Source organism: Lithobates pipiens, unplaced genomic scaffold (genome assembly GCF_037356315.1).
Source record: "Lithobates pipiens isolate NorthernLeopardFrog02 unplaced genomic scaffold, aLitPip1_a1.2 Scaffold_27, whole genome shotgun sequence".
Taxonomy (NCBI): Eukaryota; Metazoa; Chordata; class Amphibia; order Anura; family Ranidae; genus Lithobates; species Lithobates pipiens.
Genome location: NW_027507788.1, coordinates 40,556,580 through 40,573,022, shown reverse-complemented (window position 1 = coordinate 40,573,022; position 16,443 = coordinate 40,556,580). Strand labels below are relative to the sequence as shown.

Here is a 16,443-nt window from a genome sequence, read left to right as displayed (position 1 = left end):
GCCCACACTTTGCAGCTATAACAGCTTCAACTCTTCTGGGAAGGCTGTCCACAAGGTTTAGAAGTGTGCCTTTGGGAATGTTTGACCATTCTTCCAGAATCACATTTGTGAGGTCAGGCACTGATGTTGGATGAGAAGGCATGGCTCACAGTCTCTGCTCTAATTCCTCCCAAAGGTGTTCTATTGGGTTGAGGTCAGGACTCTGTGCAAGCCAGTCAAGTTCCTCCAACCCAAACTCGTTAATCCATGTCCTAATGAACCTTGTGGTACATCAGTCCCTTTAACATCTATAGCAGGCGTGTGTGATGCTTCACCGGAGCCGATGCATATGGCCGGTGGCTGCAATGTCCGCCGGCCACAGAGAGCCAGAACGGGGATCTGTCAATGTAAAAAAACAAATCTCTGTTCTGTCAGGAGAGTACAGAGTGATCATCTGTTCCTAGTGATCAGGAACAGCAATCTCTTTGTACTCCCTATCAGTACACTACCCCCCCCCCCCCCACAGTTAGAAACACCTCCCTAGGAAACACTTAACCCCTTGATTGGCCCCTAGTGTTAACCTCTTCCCTGCCAGTGCCATTTATGTAATAATGTCACTGGTCCCAAAATAGTTGTCAAAAGTGTCCAATCTGTCTGCCGCAATGTCACAGTCCCACAAAAATTTGTCACTCACCACCATTACTAGTAAAAAAGAATAATAAAAATGCCATAAATATATCCCCTATTTTGTAAACACTATAACTTTTGCGCAAACCAATCAATATATGCTTATTGCGTTTTTTTCCCCCAAAAAATATGTAGAATATATATTGGCTGAAACTGATGAAGAAATTCGTTTTTTTACTTTTTTGGGGGGATATTTATTATAGCAAAAAGTAAAAAATATTGTTTTTTTTTTCTCAAAACTGTCGTTCTTTTTTTGTTTATAGCGCAAAAAATAAAAAACGCAGTGGTGATTAAATACCACCAAAAGAAAGCTCTATTTGTGTGAAAAAAAAAGGACGTCAATTTTGTTTGTGTATAGGTTCACAGGACCATGTAATTGTCAGTTAAAGCGATGCAGTGGCATATCGAAAAAATGGCCTAGTCATTAAGGGGGCTGAAGTGGTTAAGCAAAAAAAAAAAAAAAAAGCACATATTTGGCATGTTCTTTTTTTTTTAAGTGGTCTGAAAATATGTCCCATAGTACTTTGCTCACACACATCACACTTCCCTTAGCAAAGATTACACTGTATGAGAAAAGCTTCAGCTGTTATACTAGTACGTTGCAGCTGTGTGTCATAATTCCCGTCCAGGAGGGCAGGGCTCAGAAGTGTCTCTCCAGAAAAGCAAAGTGGAAAAGTTTTAAGCAACAACAGAACCGAGAAGTCTCTGGAATAGGGATACCAAAGCCTGAAATACATTGGCAGTGGCTATAATAAAAGAAGAATTCTAACTGGAAACAAGGTGCTTTCCTTAAAGGTAAGATCCAAATGTTCTATAGGAGACTTATTGGGAATCTGCGATGCCAGGGAGTATTTTTTGAAGACAATGTGAGAAGCGAACATTTACCAAAATGTTGTTCAGCTTACTCTGGGTTCACATCAACTAACCAATTAGGTGTAAAAGAGATTCTAAATTTAGAAATTCTTGAATTATTGTTGCCAATTTTCACGAGAAAAAACAATTTGTTGCCGTAAATTGCAACTTTTTTTATTTTAATGACCGATCTTGCAGCCAAGTCCTAGTGGCAATCCAACCTTGAGTTTATGTGAGTAGGTGAAGTGAACGCAGGCTAGAGTAAAAAAAAAAAAAGCTTTCTTTAGTAAATCCCACATGATGTGTGAAGTAACCAAAGAAGAGGAGGGGGAGCACATGAGGGAGAAAGCAGAGAGTGAATTGGGATTTCATTGGGAATCTATTTATATGTCAGAGAGCTGCACTTGTAGACCTCTTTGTGGCTGTCCCTGCATGTCAAACAACCACATGGTGTACAGGAAGATAATATTACTGTCTACTCTTTCTAAGTAATCAAAGACATACTCTCTATTAAGTCTACATGAAATTGTAAATGAAAGAGTAAGCCCTTGTACACACGCTCGGACATTCCGTCGGAAAATGTCCGATCGGACCGTGTTGTCGGATAACCCGACAGTGTGTGGGCTCCATCGGACTGTTTCCGTCGGAATATCCGACGGAAAAAGTTTTAGAGCTGGGCTATAAAACTTTCCGACAACATGATCCGATTGGACTTTGTCCGATTGTGTGTAGAGAATTCCAATCGGACAAAGTGCTCAGATCAAATTCCTAGACCAAAGCTATTGGCTACTAGCCTGAACATTGTCCCGTCGTAGCGAAATAACGTCGTCACGTTACGTACGATTGGATTTTCCGACAACTTTGTCCAACTGTGTGTACGCAACACAAGTTTTGGACAAAATCCGTCGAACAAAATCCGATGGATTTTGTTGTCGGAATGTCCGACCGTGTTTACAAGGGCTTAGACATTGCAAAGCTGGGAATGCTGAGCAGAGAAACATACATTGGGTTCTCATGCCAACGTACAAATCTAATGTACCAGGCAGAGTACAGTGCACACCTTGACCCAACCGTCTCAGCCAGCCGTTTACTGGAAGACACTCAAGTTTTTGTATCTGGCCTTTTTTTAATGAAAGTTTGTCCAGCTTTTCATTATCAGCTGTTCTCCAATTCATTTGTTCTGTTTTTTATTTCTGTGTCAAGCCCTACCCAAATAAGCCCTACTCTGTTTCCCCAAAAACAAGCCCTACCCTGAAAATAAGACATACAAGGACTTTAACTAGGGCTTATTGGGGGGGGGGGGTAGAGCTTATATTGCAGCCATCACCGACAATCACGCTAGGTCTTATTTTCGGGGAAACAGGGTAGTAGTGGTCTACATTTATATTTTCACTTTTTTTTATATATGTATGTACAGAACCCCTGATTTAATTGTTGGGAAAGGCAAAATCTAGCAGATCAGCGTTGTATAGTATGGAGTGTGTTTTTAATAATACCCATTAGGGGTTGGTGTACAGCTGCTTTATCTGAACATAATATTACAGCCCTGATGATACTATTGTATATTAGGGTTCCGAGGATGCTGGTTTTTAAATGGATTTATTTTTTGTCTTTTGGTTGAACCCATGTCCTTTTCAACCTAACTATGTAACTATGTAGTATGCCCCGCAGCTCGCACTGCTTCATCTCCATAACACAACTTGCTTGCCCATTTATTTAGTTGTCATCTATGTCTTTGCACCATTTTGTACACTTGAGCTGCCAAATTCCTTTCTACATCCTTCTCATGCCTCCACATCTCCTGTAATCCAGTTCAGGATGATGTGCAAAAACTCACAGTCATGCACAACATTTTATAAGTAGTGGATATATCGACGATCCTTCAAATACCACATCTGCATTTGGTTGTTGCCAGACATAGTTAGTTCTATATATATTGCTCACCCTGGCCACCATTTTTGGACAGCATGTGTGTGAGATCATTCTAAAATAGTATTTAGTACAAGGAGGAGAATTATGCAAGGCTAGTTCTGATGACAGATAGTCATAACACAAAGTACCGTCAAGGTTAGGAAGTGTTCAAATGTAGCACAAGGACAAGGAAATATACACCGAACTGATATTAAGGGCTTGCCCACTGGGTTCCGGAATGAAACTATGTTTTGGCTTTTATTTCCCCTAGAGAAGAAGCTCTACCCATATAAACGTATTTTTAGAACTACCCAATCTCGATATAGCATATAATTTAAATAAAAGACAAAAAGCTCAAGATAATGACACTGATGTCCAGTTTTTTAAAACGTAGACCAGTTTCTGAAAATGTTAGTTGCCTGGCTATTATGTTGACACAGTGGCTTCTATATTTTCCTAGTTACCAACCTGGAATAAGTATGCAGAAAAGGTCAAAGTATTTTCAGATGCCTCTACTTCTTCTGGGTTAGTGAATCAAAGTAATAAATCCACAGGCTCAGCATAGCAGTCAAACAGCCAAAATATGCAGAATTAATTTAGCAATGGTTGTCTCCATGTTCCTTAAAAGCAGACCTTGCACCAAAATAAGCCAAATCAAATAAATAATGGTCCTCCCTGCCATCTAAAAACACAGATTTCTAATATAAAAAAAACATATACAGAAAAGTAAAAAAATATACCTACCTTACACCCAGTTTGATCCACAGTGTTCTTACTCTTTGAAGGGGCAGCCGGGGGGTGAAATTTCAGAGACTGTTTACCAATTCTGCTCACAGGCCAATGCAAGGGGTTTTCGCATTAATCATTTGCATTTTTCTTTAATTGTTACTATGGAGAATTAAGGAAGATCTGCAAATGATGAGGAAGGGCGTCTTTCGACCCTACACCTTCGTATCTCTAACAAAGACCTTATAGCGATCAACGTCTATGCCCCCCAATTCTCCTACCAAATTCTTCTTCCAGGCAGTCGCCACACACCTGGCTCCCTACCTGCAGTTTCCCCTCCTGATAGGAGGTGATTTTAACACAGTAATGGACGTGCAGGAAGATAAATGTCGGGATAAACCTAATCCCCAACCACATCCCCAAACTACTGCCACTTCACTATCATCCTTTGCTTCGGCTCTCAGCTTAGTGATCCAGGGCGGTCATCTCACCCAGAAGGCAGGGAATACTCCTTTTACTCTCCCCCACAGCATACCTTGTCCAGAATTGACTACCTGTTATGCAACTCTACTCTGCTAACACCTCATACACATTCATCCACAAAATTATTATTTCAGACCATGCTCCTATCTCAATAATCATACAAGACTTTGACCCTCCTCACCTGATGAGAACGTGGCGATTCCCCCAATTCCTAGCCCGAAACCCTGACCTCCAGGAAACAGTGTGAAACATAGTCAGCTTACGAAGTAACCAATGCTCCCCAATGCTCAGACTCCAACCTGTTCAGGGTCGTGGACAAAGCTGTTCTGCGTGGAAGAATCATAGTCTACAAACTAATGGACCTTACAAAAATTTTGTGATGCCAGTGACCGCTTGCGTCTCACTTAAGTGCGGCTATTGCAAAACAACACCCACGTGAACCGTAACTTTTGACACGAAGCCAAAACAAACTTTGATATATGGACAGGCGCCCAGGAATGCATCTATAAATCCCACTCTGAATTACAGTAACACAAATTTGGCAATAAGACTGGGAAGTTGCTAGCTAGACTGTGCAAGGGGCCCATGCTCCTACTCACATAACCTCACTGAAAGACATCCAAGTAAATACATGTTCTGCCCCTAACAATATTAGCGACATCCTTGAACAATATTACACCTCCCTGTACAGCCCTGACCCTACAGACATGCATGAAGTCCAAGACATTTTAAAAAAGATCAACCTCCCGCAAATCGACCCCACTCTCCTCTCTCAACTAAATTCTCCAATCACTGAGCTAGAAATCAACAAGACAATATCCTCCGTTGTGTACGGGAAAGCCCCAGGCCCAGACAGTTACTCCCCTAAATTCTGAAAGCTATCGTCACAAACATTAGTCCCAACTCTGGCAAAGGTATATCAGGAGATTCTCCAGGGAGGGGACTACATGCCTTCTGAATACCAAGCCCACATTAAGTTGATTGCCAAGAAAGGTAAAGATCCTTCAGAACCAAGCTCCTACAGGCCAATTTCCCTCCTCAACATAGACTCCAAAATCCTATCAAAGATCATTGCAAACAGACTGGGCAAAATATTGCCCAACCTAATTAACTCAGCTCAAGCAGGCTTCACCCAAAGTTGATCTGCATCTTCCAATATCCAAAAAGTTCTTATGGTTCTCAAACACGCCAGGACAAACACTGACAATGACATGCTATTATCTCCCTTGGGGCAGAGAAAGCCTTTGACAACTTAGGCTTTCCTTGGTTGTCCTCAGTACTACAACATTTTGGTTTCTCTGGACCTTTCCTTCACTTAATTACCTCCATGTATGCTGCTCCAATAGTTAACATTGTAACAGCTGGCCTCATTTCCAAAACTGTTAATCTACAAAAGGGCACCAGACAATGCTGTCCCCTATCCCCACTCCTCTTCAATCTGGCCCTAGAACCTCTATCTCACTATCTTCTTTCCCAGCCCTCTCTACCCAGCGCGCAAATAGGACACCAGGAACTCTGCCTAGTTCTATTTGCGAACGACACCCTTTTTTTCACCTCTGACTCTGCATCCAACGTGCCCCTCATCCAAGACATATTCACTAGGCTCAAGGGACATTCAGGCCTATGCATTAACTTTACTAAAATTGAGATCCATCCCTTATTCCATCATAAACCATGATTTGGGCCCACTCCTCCATTTTATCCATAGCAAAAAAACACTCCTATCTAGGAATAAAAATCAGTAGGGTACCCTCTTCCCTATACAATCTCAATTTCACCCCAGTAATATCTAGGATGATTAGTGAGCTGGACACATGGATGAACCTCCCATCTCGCTCTTCGGGCAATGTCATCCATTCAAAATGGTCAGTTTCGCCAGACTTTTATACCCCCTACAAACTATTCCCCTACTCTTACGCCACAAAGATGTACAAAATTTACACAGAGCCCTATCCAAATTTCTCGCGCGAGGACGACGTCCCTGCATTTCACTGCAAAAACTCTTTCTCCCGAGGAGCAAGGGGGGAGCTAAACTCCCCAATATAAGAGTGTACAACTTGTCTTGCCTCATAAGAATATGTCTAGACTGGATTTCGCAAACCTCCAGATACTCCAACTTTGATCTAGAAACCCAAATGACAACCTCCTACTACTTACCAGCCGTTTTACACTGAAGACTGCGCTCCATCCCCTCACATCTTCAACAAAACCCACTAATCACATGGCGTAAGGTCAGACGGAAGCTGAAGCTATCTTCTAGGATCTCTCAACACCTCCCAATCTGCGGGAACCCCTCATTTACCCCCACTATGCCTCACTTGGCCTTCAAGATCTGGACTCAACAGAAACTACTACATTTCGCTCAACCCTTTGAATTGGCAACACGGGTAAGGCCAGACCAATCTCTCAAACTCTAGCTCTCTTCAGCCTGCCAAAACATAATTTCTTGCTAGTCCACCAAGCAGTCAAACATGTTGCCAGCTTGTGCCTGAACAAAATCCAATGCTTCTGCCCCTCAATCCTGGACACCCTTCTGGAACAGTAACACTTCAGGATCACAGACATTTACCCACTTTGAATACACACCTCAGCAAACCCCTGCAGACAACTTCTGTTGCATCATAGAACTCTGACCTCCATTTCCCGGATGCTGTAGACCTTATCATTACTGGGTACAATTCAACCTGTCTTTTTGTCACCAATGAATTTTGGCGTGAACAACAGTTCAAAATAATGCATTGTGCTTCATATCCTCAAATCAACAAACCCCCAAACAACATTGCCCTCTGTGTGGCCAGAGAAGACCTACATTGCTCCACAAACTCTGGCACTGTCCCCACATCACTCCTTTTGAAACCAAATCAAGAATTTTGCTCTAAAAGTTACAGGGCGTACCCTACAAACCCTCCCTCTACCTACAGAACTTTATTCTCCTTAAGACCACCCCATGGATCTTCACAACTTTTGCTGGAGCCCAGTGGTACCCCCAACCTCATCCTCATCCAATGACATTTAACATGGAATGCCACCTCCACATACTGCAACGTCTCACCGCAATGGATATACCCCAGGTTACCCCTACCCCCCCTCTCCCTGGAGCCCATCCGTATATACAGGTGTCAGGGCTGGGCTCAGCCCCTCCTTCCCTGAGCTGGCCGCTCATTGCCAGCTCCCATCTCTCTCCACAGTTACTCAGCTGTTGATGATATCCTGCTCGTCAGTCCTGCCTACTTAGGCCGTCCAGTCCAGTGGATCTCTGCCTTCACCTTGGTCAACATCACAAGAAAAATTTCCTGTGTTCCTGTTTAAAGATTGGCTTTGCTGACATCCCTTCTGGTTCCAGATCCTGCTTGCTGTTCCACTACATTGATCCTTGACTTCTGGCTTGGCTGACTAGCCATTCGTAACTCTGGTTATGTTTTTACTACGTTTGTTCTTTTTACTTTTATTATTAAACAAGTGTGATTTAACTGTACTTCTGTCTCGGTCTGATTTCATGGTTTCTGACAACAGGCTCATCTCTATCCCCCCCTGTTCCCCATCCCACCCCTATCCAGGATTGAATTACTATGTGGCTGTTATGTTGCCCTTTCCACCAATGTTTTATCATCCTGAACCTACCGTTCCATCTATAGTCTCCAATTTAGGGATACTACTTGACATACATAGCTGTTACACCTTTCCTTTAAGACTATATCTTTCAACCAGTTTCACTGGGGTGTGGTATAGGGGTTGCACTCCCTTCTTAAAATGGTAGCACCGGACCCCCCACCCATCCGCTCCCCCCCCCCCCCCCCATTCCTCTCCTGTTTTGGGAGTCAAGCAGGAGCTATGTTCATCTGCCCTCCATACCACACCAACCCTCACAGTTGGAAAATTTCCTTTCCCTTGTGTCACCATTTCTTTACTCTGTTTACTGTTCGCTTGCGTGCAAACCAAAATTGTATGCTATCAGGCCTACTCCCTACTCAGGGAAAGCCTCAGCAATTTCACTTTGCTATGTATTGTTCTTTTCTCTCCAGTTGGAAAATTTCAATAAAGTATTTTGAAGAAAAAAAAACAACAACAGTGCGCAGTAATTTCAGGAGCGTCACCACCAGCACACTGTTGTTTTTCTAACTGAAGGATACCAGCATTTTATTGAACTTTTTGATTGTCTACTTCATGTCATTACCATAAACCCACTAGTGGTTAAAATTGGAATTTTGTATTTTTTAATTGATTTATCTTTGGAACACTCACTTTGAGTTTATATTTGTTCATATACACCATATATTGTTATATTCATTTATATGATACTGTTGGTTTCAGTATATTTTCTGCCACAGTTTTTATATTTTGTCACTATTTGGAGTGCCACATTATTTTTGTTTTAAAGTGGTTGTAAACCCTTACAAACCACTTTGACCTACAGGTAAACCTAGATTAAGGCTTACCTGTAGGTCCAAGAAATATCTCCTATTCCTACATGGTTTATGAGATATTTACAAAAAGACAGGCACCGCTGTCTACGGCGCACTGAGCACGCCGCAGATCACGGCGATATGCCGCTCGTGTCGGCTCCCGTGCGCATGCGCAGGAGTGACGTCATCACGGCTCTGGTGAATCACAGCGCCAGAGCAGCGAGACCCGGAAGTCACTCCAGGATACATGGTGGCAGTGAAGATAAAGGAGGAGGACCGCTTCGGGGGCTTCATTCTCAGGTAAGTTATTCATAATGAGCTAGTATGCTATGCATACTAGCTCATTATGACTTTGCCTTGCAGGTTGTATTTTTTTTTTTTTTAAAGTGCCTTTACTTCCTCTTTAATTTGTATTTACACCATATGTCCAGTGTAATGTCGGCAGCGTACTAGACTTTATGCAGATTTTTTTCCACATTTTTTCCACAAATTTATATTGACTCAACGTTTTGAGGCCATCGATCAGATTTATTAGCAATACTTCATACCTTTACTGACTTTTACAGTAGTCAGTGGGGTCTATTTAAAAGATAAGTTCACCTTTTGTAACATGTTACATGTTACAACCACATTTAGGGTGCAACTTATTACAGATGCAGCAGCCCCCACACCCCCGATTCCCCTGTTGTGACGGCGAGCAGGGGATCTTCTCCCAGTGCTCTCTGTCACAATTTAAAAAAGATGGTTGTTTAGGGCCCCATTCACCTGGTCACATCGTTCATTCACAGAGTTCTGTGAAGGTGAGAACTACAACTACCAACAGCCTATGCAGCTGTCGCCTTGTAGTTCTCAATGAGAGCTGTTGGGCACTCTATGTAGTTTATTGATGCTTCCTGTAAGTGTGTAACTTACTGATCGCAGGGTGCAATGCTTTGCAGGTTCCTAGTAAAATAAAATAATAAATGCACATTTTTTTACCTGCAAAAAGATGTGCATTTATCTTTTTTTTTTTTTTTTTTACAAAGGTGAGCTTATCTTTTAAGACTGTTCACTTTACAAGGACATTTTCCTTTAGCTTAGTGAAGATGTGATTGCATGTGATTGGATGATTGAAGCAGAGCTTTGGGGGGGTAATTTACGAAAGGCAAATCCACTTTGCACTGCAAGTGCATTTGGAAGTGCAGTCGCTCTAAATCTAAGCGGTAGATCTAAAATGAGTGGAAGCTCTGCTGGTTTTATCATCCAATCATGTGCAAGCTAAAATGCTGTTTTTTATTTTCCTTGCATGTCCCCCTCGAATCTACAACGACTGCACTTCCAAGTGCACTTTCAGTGCAAAGTGGATTTTTCTTTAGTAAATAACCCCCTTTGTCTCATTCAATAAGCTGAGGGAAAATTCCTATGCAAAGCGAGCAGCCTATTTGTTGTTAGTAAATCAACCCAAATGTGGGCCCTTGAGGTCAGTAGTATGAAAACGGTGGTATAATAAATAAAAAGGTGTGAGGGAAAATAATAATCATGCATTTTTTCATCAGTGTATTTTTTCATGAATATACTGTATTTTTAAGTTTTTTTACATATTTGCACTTTTCAGTTTTACTTGTATATTTTTTTTTTTCTTTGTATTTCCTTTGATTTGTGTCTGTGTCACAATATGATCTCAGTTCTGCAATCCTGTTTACTTTCATTTGTGTTTGTAGGGTTTAATACGGGGTTAAGGTAATGAATCCTGTCTACTTTATTGTCCAATGCCCTTCAGTCTGAGTAGAAGACTAATCCTCAAGTTCAAATGTTCTATTATTCTGCAACTGTCTTAGCAGCATCATCTCCTTTGCTCCCTCCTCCTCTGCATGTTACAGAACAGCTCAAGGCCCAGATTCTCCTTGCAGTCACAGGCGGTGTGACTCCCTGATCTCTTTTTCTCTTTTGCACGTCCCTGCCCCATTATCCTATTTATAGCAGAGCTGCTGGGAAACATGAATTACGCTTTCCATGACAGACACGTTTGTGGTCACAGGGGTAAGCCATCCAGGCAGCCAAATTTGCATCTAAAATTAAGATCATTTTATCTACTAAATATGTGGTTATGGTTTACAGGCAAGAAAATTCAGCCTTTGCTAAAATATTAAAGCTTTGTAAGTGATCCTCTAAAACTAAAGAAGGAAGAACATCACAAAGAAAAGGGTTTTCTACTTAATTCGTAGTGTAGACCGGCCTTTTTTGACCAGGGTGCCCAGACAAAAATTATATACGAGAAATTTCAAATTACAAAAAGCACTGCTCTATCTAAACAAAAAAAAGCAGCTAACACACTAAAAATCTATATTTTAGTTCAGATAACATATATAATAAAGAAGTGTCACGCTAAAATTTACAAAAACATATGTGCACAAATCTGTGACCAAATCTATCTTTCACTTATGTGTCGTATATGATTTAAGTGACATGAGTTATCATAATGATCAAATAACACAAATGTTAATTGAACAACTTCAATGTGAACATGAAAAGAAAAAAGGAAAATAAGTGTCACTCATTAAGCTCAATAAAGTCCTTTTTCAAAAGAGCGATCAAAGACCCCCTCGGTGCAATGAAAAGAGGTCGATATACCCTCCAATCCTCAGGATTGAGATGTGCAAACACCCTTGTGCCAAAACCACAGCCTTGGACGGATTTAGGCTTACCGAATATATCTGACCCAAAAGAACATATATTCCAAGGGTCAATCGCGCTTTAGTCTGAGGCGACTGTAGATCAATCAAACCAACGAGCACTGGAACTCAATAGTGAAGATCTCTTCCAGGACATAAATACACACAGAACCGGTATCCTCCGATTATAGAACAGGCCAAACTCCCAGAGATAGAATTTAAGTAGTTGATCTAGCGCTTTTACATAAAAAATGGCGGCAGTGGAGTCCTCCCGACGTGTTTCGTCTGCATAGACATCGTCTGGGGTGATTATATATGCCCAGACAAAAAACCTTGAGGTTTCTTCAGGGGTGCCTTGGCAAAATTGCCCAAAAATTGTATACAAGCCAGTGGGTAGATCAAGCTTGCCTTTTAGCTACACAAAGCCACATGTTTTCACTGTGCATCATTAAGACCTTCTATCCATTCTCATCCTAACAACCAATAATGTCATCGGTTGATAAGGAGGATGTCGGTCACCTTTACAGCATCCTTGTCCCAGCCCCCCTCTGTCAGCATTGAGGTTACGTTAGCTGACTGATGGAGAGAAATTGAAGGAGAAGAGAAACACCTAGTCTGTACCAGTGTGTAAAAGTGTATTTGCTTTGGATGAATAAATAACCTCTAACATTGGGTGTCCTACGAGTGTGGATGTTGCTGTGTTACGTAAAACTGCATTAGAATAGTTTTTTACATTTTAGAATGGGGCGCCTCAAGACTGTCCATAATTTTAATGGGTGCCTTGAGATTGCCCTTAACTTTAAAGTGTGCCTTGACTGAAAAAAGGTTGAGAAACACTGGTGTAAACCACTTTTTTATCTTCTCTAATGCTGCGTACACATGATCGGAATTCTCGTCGGAAAAAGCTCTTATGGTTTTCCTGACGGAATTCGACTCAAGCTGTCTTGCCTACACACGGTCACACCAAATTCCGATAGTTTATAACGCGGTGACGTACAACATGTACGGCGTAACTAGAAAAAGGATGTTCAATAGCTAGTAGCCAATAGTAGCCAATAGCTGTCTCGTAGTTGAATCTGAGCATGCGTGATTTTTTGGAGTGTCGGAATTGCATACACACTATCAGAATTATAGATAGTTTTTCCATTGGGAAAATTGAGAACATGCTATAAATTTTTAGCTGGCGGAAATTCGGACAGCTAAATTCTGATGGAGCATACACACGGTCGCATTTTCCGATGAAAAGCTCTCATCGGTCTTTTTCTGGCCGGAATTCCGACCATGTGTATGCAGCGTTAGGCCCCTGTACTTCAGTGTTTCCAGATCTACTTTAGCTGATGCACAAATTTCCCTTATTCCTTCTGGTTGTGTTCTTGTTTCGTAGCTGTTTATAAGCTAACATAGCCTATAGGGGACCACCTAGTATAATTGATAATTGTGGGAAGGCAAGATCATTAATGAATACAGAATCCATATAGGTTGGTATCTTAGTCCTTAGCCCTTGTACACACGGTTGGACATTCCGATGGAAAATGCCCGATCGGACCACGTTGTCGGATAATCCGACCGTGTGTGGGCTCCATCGGACTGTTTCCATCGGAATATCCGACGGACCAAGTTTTCCAGCTTGGCTATAAAATTTTCTGACAACATGATCCGATCGGACCTTGTCCCATCATGTGTAGAGAATTCCGATCGGACAAAGTGCCACGCATGCTCAGATCAAATTCCTACACCAAAGCTATTGGCTACTAGCCTGAACGTAGTCCCATCATAACGAAATAACGTCACCACGTTCTGAACGATCGGATTTTCCGACAACTTTGTCCGACCGCGTGTATGCAACAGTTTTGGACAAGATTTGGTTGTCGGAATGTCCAACCGTGTGTACAAGGGCTTAGGGCAAGATTTTTTGGCATGGTTTGTTTGGCATTGCAAACAGGTTAAAATACTAGAACTACCCTAAATGTCCCTAACACTAAAACCTCTTCTTAATCCACCTTCAACATGAATGTGTAAACACTTAATAGGAACCTACAGTGGGCCTAGAAAAGAATCCCCCCCCCCCTTTAAAATAATCACATTTTGTTGCTTTGCAGTCTGAAATGAAGACAGACACTGTTTTTGCTTTATCCAGATGTATTTACTAGTGGAACTTATAACATCTAAGTGAAAGATATAAAACCAACATTTAAGAAATGTTTTAAAAAAATCAAAAACGGAATTACAGAGTTGGAAAAAGGATCACCCCCTCTTGTCAGTATTTTTTTAAACCAAGTTTTGCTTTAATTACAGCCTTTAGTCTATTGGGAAATATCTCTAACTTTGCACATCTAGACGTTGCAATATTTTCCCACTCTTCTTTGCAGAACTGCTCAAGTTCAGTTGCATTTGATGGTGACCGTTTGTGGACTGCAGTCTTCAAGTCATTCCACAGATTTTCAATGGGGATTAAGTCTGGGCTCTAACTAAGCCATGCAAGGACACCTTTTTCTCCTTCAACCACTGTGTGGTAATTTTTGCTGTGTACTTTGGGTCATTGTCACATTGGAAGGTAGACCATTGACAACTTTCTGGCAGAGGGCAGCAGATTTTCCTCAAGAATTTGATGATATTTTGCCCCATCCAGTTTTCCTTCTATCCTGATAGGTACTCCAGTCCCTGCTGCAGAGAAACACCCTCCATAACAGGATAGTACCAACTCCATGCTTTACTGTAGGAATGATGTTATTTGGATGGTGAGCTATATTAGGTTTTCGCCAGACATATTGTTTGGTGTTGAGGCCAAATAATTTGATTTTTTCTGTTGAAGGGATAAGGTAAGTAAAGATGTTTTTTAATTGTACCCGAGACAAAAACAAACACTTACGGTAATCCTTGCAGTGCAGGCGAGCCCCGCTGCAATAGAAGTTTTTACATTTTCCTGAGTTCAACTTTACAATAAAAAGTCAGACAATAAAAGATTCCCTAAAAGACTGTGAGTTGAGGACCTGATGTTCATTTTCTGCTCATTTGTTCTACCACTGACAACAACCTCCTTTTCTCTCTACCAATCTGTAATCTCTCTCCCTCCATAGCAGAAATATAAGAAGCTTCATGGGCATACTTCAAAAGTTATCCACATATCCCTGCCTTCCTTACTTAATGTTTTCTGTCTTTGCATAACTTTTCCCACGATTGCAAAGCTTGTATGATTGCATGAAAATATTCCCCTTACAAAATAAATGATTTCCCTGGGTGCCAGGTGACATTGATTCCTCTGAATAACTAAGCCCCACACAGGCATTTTTATGGCTCGCCACCCTACAGTTATGCCTATATTGCCCTGATAGCAGTCCTGACCCAACAATTAGCCCTTCAGTTAACCCTTAAAGAGGAAGTAAACTCTCTCACTCTGATGCTTCTTTTCATTTAGTCCATTATAATAAGTAATTATCAGACTATAGCCACTGTAATCCAGCCCAAATCGCATATTACTTACTGTTTAAAGAAACTTTAAAAAACTTGTTTCCAGGGGTTAGACAGCACCATCTTAAGTATTGTTTTCTGAGACCACAGTGGAGTGTATTTCCTCCCTTACATTGAGCACTTCCTATACTGTTTACCAAGCCTCCTTCTCAATCCAACGTTTTTATGGCAATCCTGCTTCCCTGTTCATAGCTTACTTGTTTATTTCATAGTATTTACTTGTGCTGATGTCTAATATTTGCCTTTGTCAGACTTATCAGCTTCAGCTGCAGTAATGGCCAAGTTTAGACTGTATGTGAGGTCACATGGTCACATGGTGTGTAGGAGGAAGCTCTGAGTGATTAGCAGAGTTCAGTGTTGTGCCGTAGGAAGTCCTGATAACAGATAGATAAGCACATAGAGAGTTTACCTTCAATCAGGGGAGATCTGGGCATGCTCAGTGACATCATTCTACAGAACAACAAGGATTACTACAATACTAAGCAAGTAAGGAGATATCTACAAGCGTTCATTGGGGGGTTCTTATGCTGATTTACATGGGACAAAGTTGTGGGGGAGGGTTTACAACCACTTTAACACACAGAGTGAACCTGTCATTCCTAAGAGCCAAGGACTTTGCTAGACTGTGGGACCCAGGGTAGATGCCCCAAGTCTTCTACTTCCAGGTCTTCTTTGCAGGCATTTTTGTCATCATCCCAAAAATTGTCCTGTAGTATAGACAAACATACTTCAATCTTTGCTAAGCTGTGATCACAAGATTATTTTTTATTGCAAATCTGTTATCACACCAACAATAGTATCGTAAGTTTATTTTCAGTCTCACATTTTTCAGAATGATTTTGGGTGGATCATTTAGAGATCAGGAATTTTTTTAGACCGGCATATATTTACCCATACCTTCAATGGGTAAAACACTTTTTATGCATCACATAGGTAATCTTTTTTTTTAATTAAATAAATATTTCCCTTTTTATTCATAGTCTTAACTAATTGAAACTAATTCATTGTTTTAGTTTAAAAGATTATATTTTTCGATTTAGGATTTATTTAATACAGTTCTTTTTCTATATGCCTTTTTTTCCCACCTTCTGTTTATTACATTTTTAAACGTAAAGGGTACAAAACAGAGCCAATTGGGCATACCCTGGCTCAGCAAAACAAAAGTACAAAAGACCATATAGGAAAACAAATTAACCAATACCTAGTGCACTAAGGAGGAAACTAGACATTCTGAAGAATGTGCAAAAGCAACCCCTGGGATATGAACCCCCACCTCGACCCAC

The 16,443-nt window shown here is 41.1% G+C and overlaps 1 protein-coding gene across 1 annotated transcript in view; it reads left to right on the top strand.

Annotated features, from left to right (window-relative positions):
- The first annotated feature begins 1,254 nt into the window (after positions 1-1,254).
- Positions 1,255-16,443, top strand: part of LOC143933803 (FXYD domain-containing ion transport regulator 6-like) — a 196,869-nt gene continuing 181,680 nt past the window's right edge. Inside the window, exon 1 of the mRNA XM_077456857.1 lies at positions 1,255-1,461. The gene's annotated coding sequence lies outside the window, so the exon portion shown is untranslated. The remainder of the gene's footprint in view (positions 1,462-16,443) is intronic.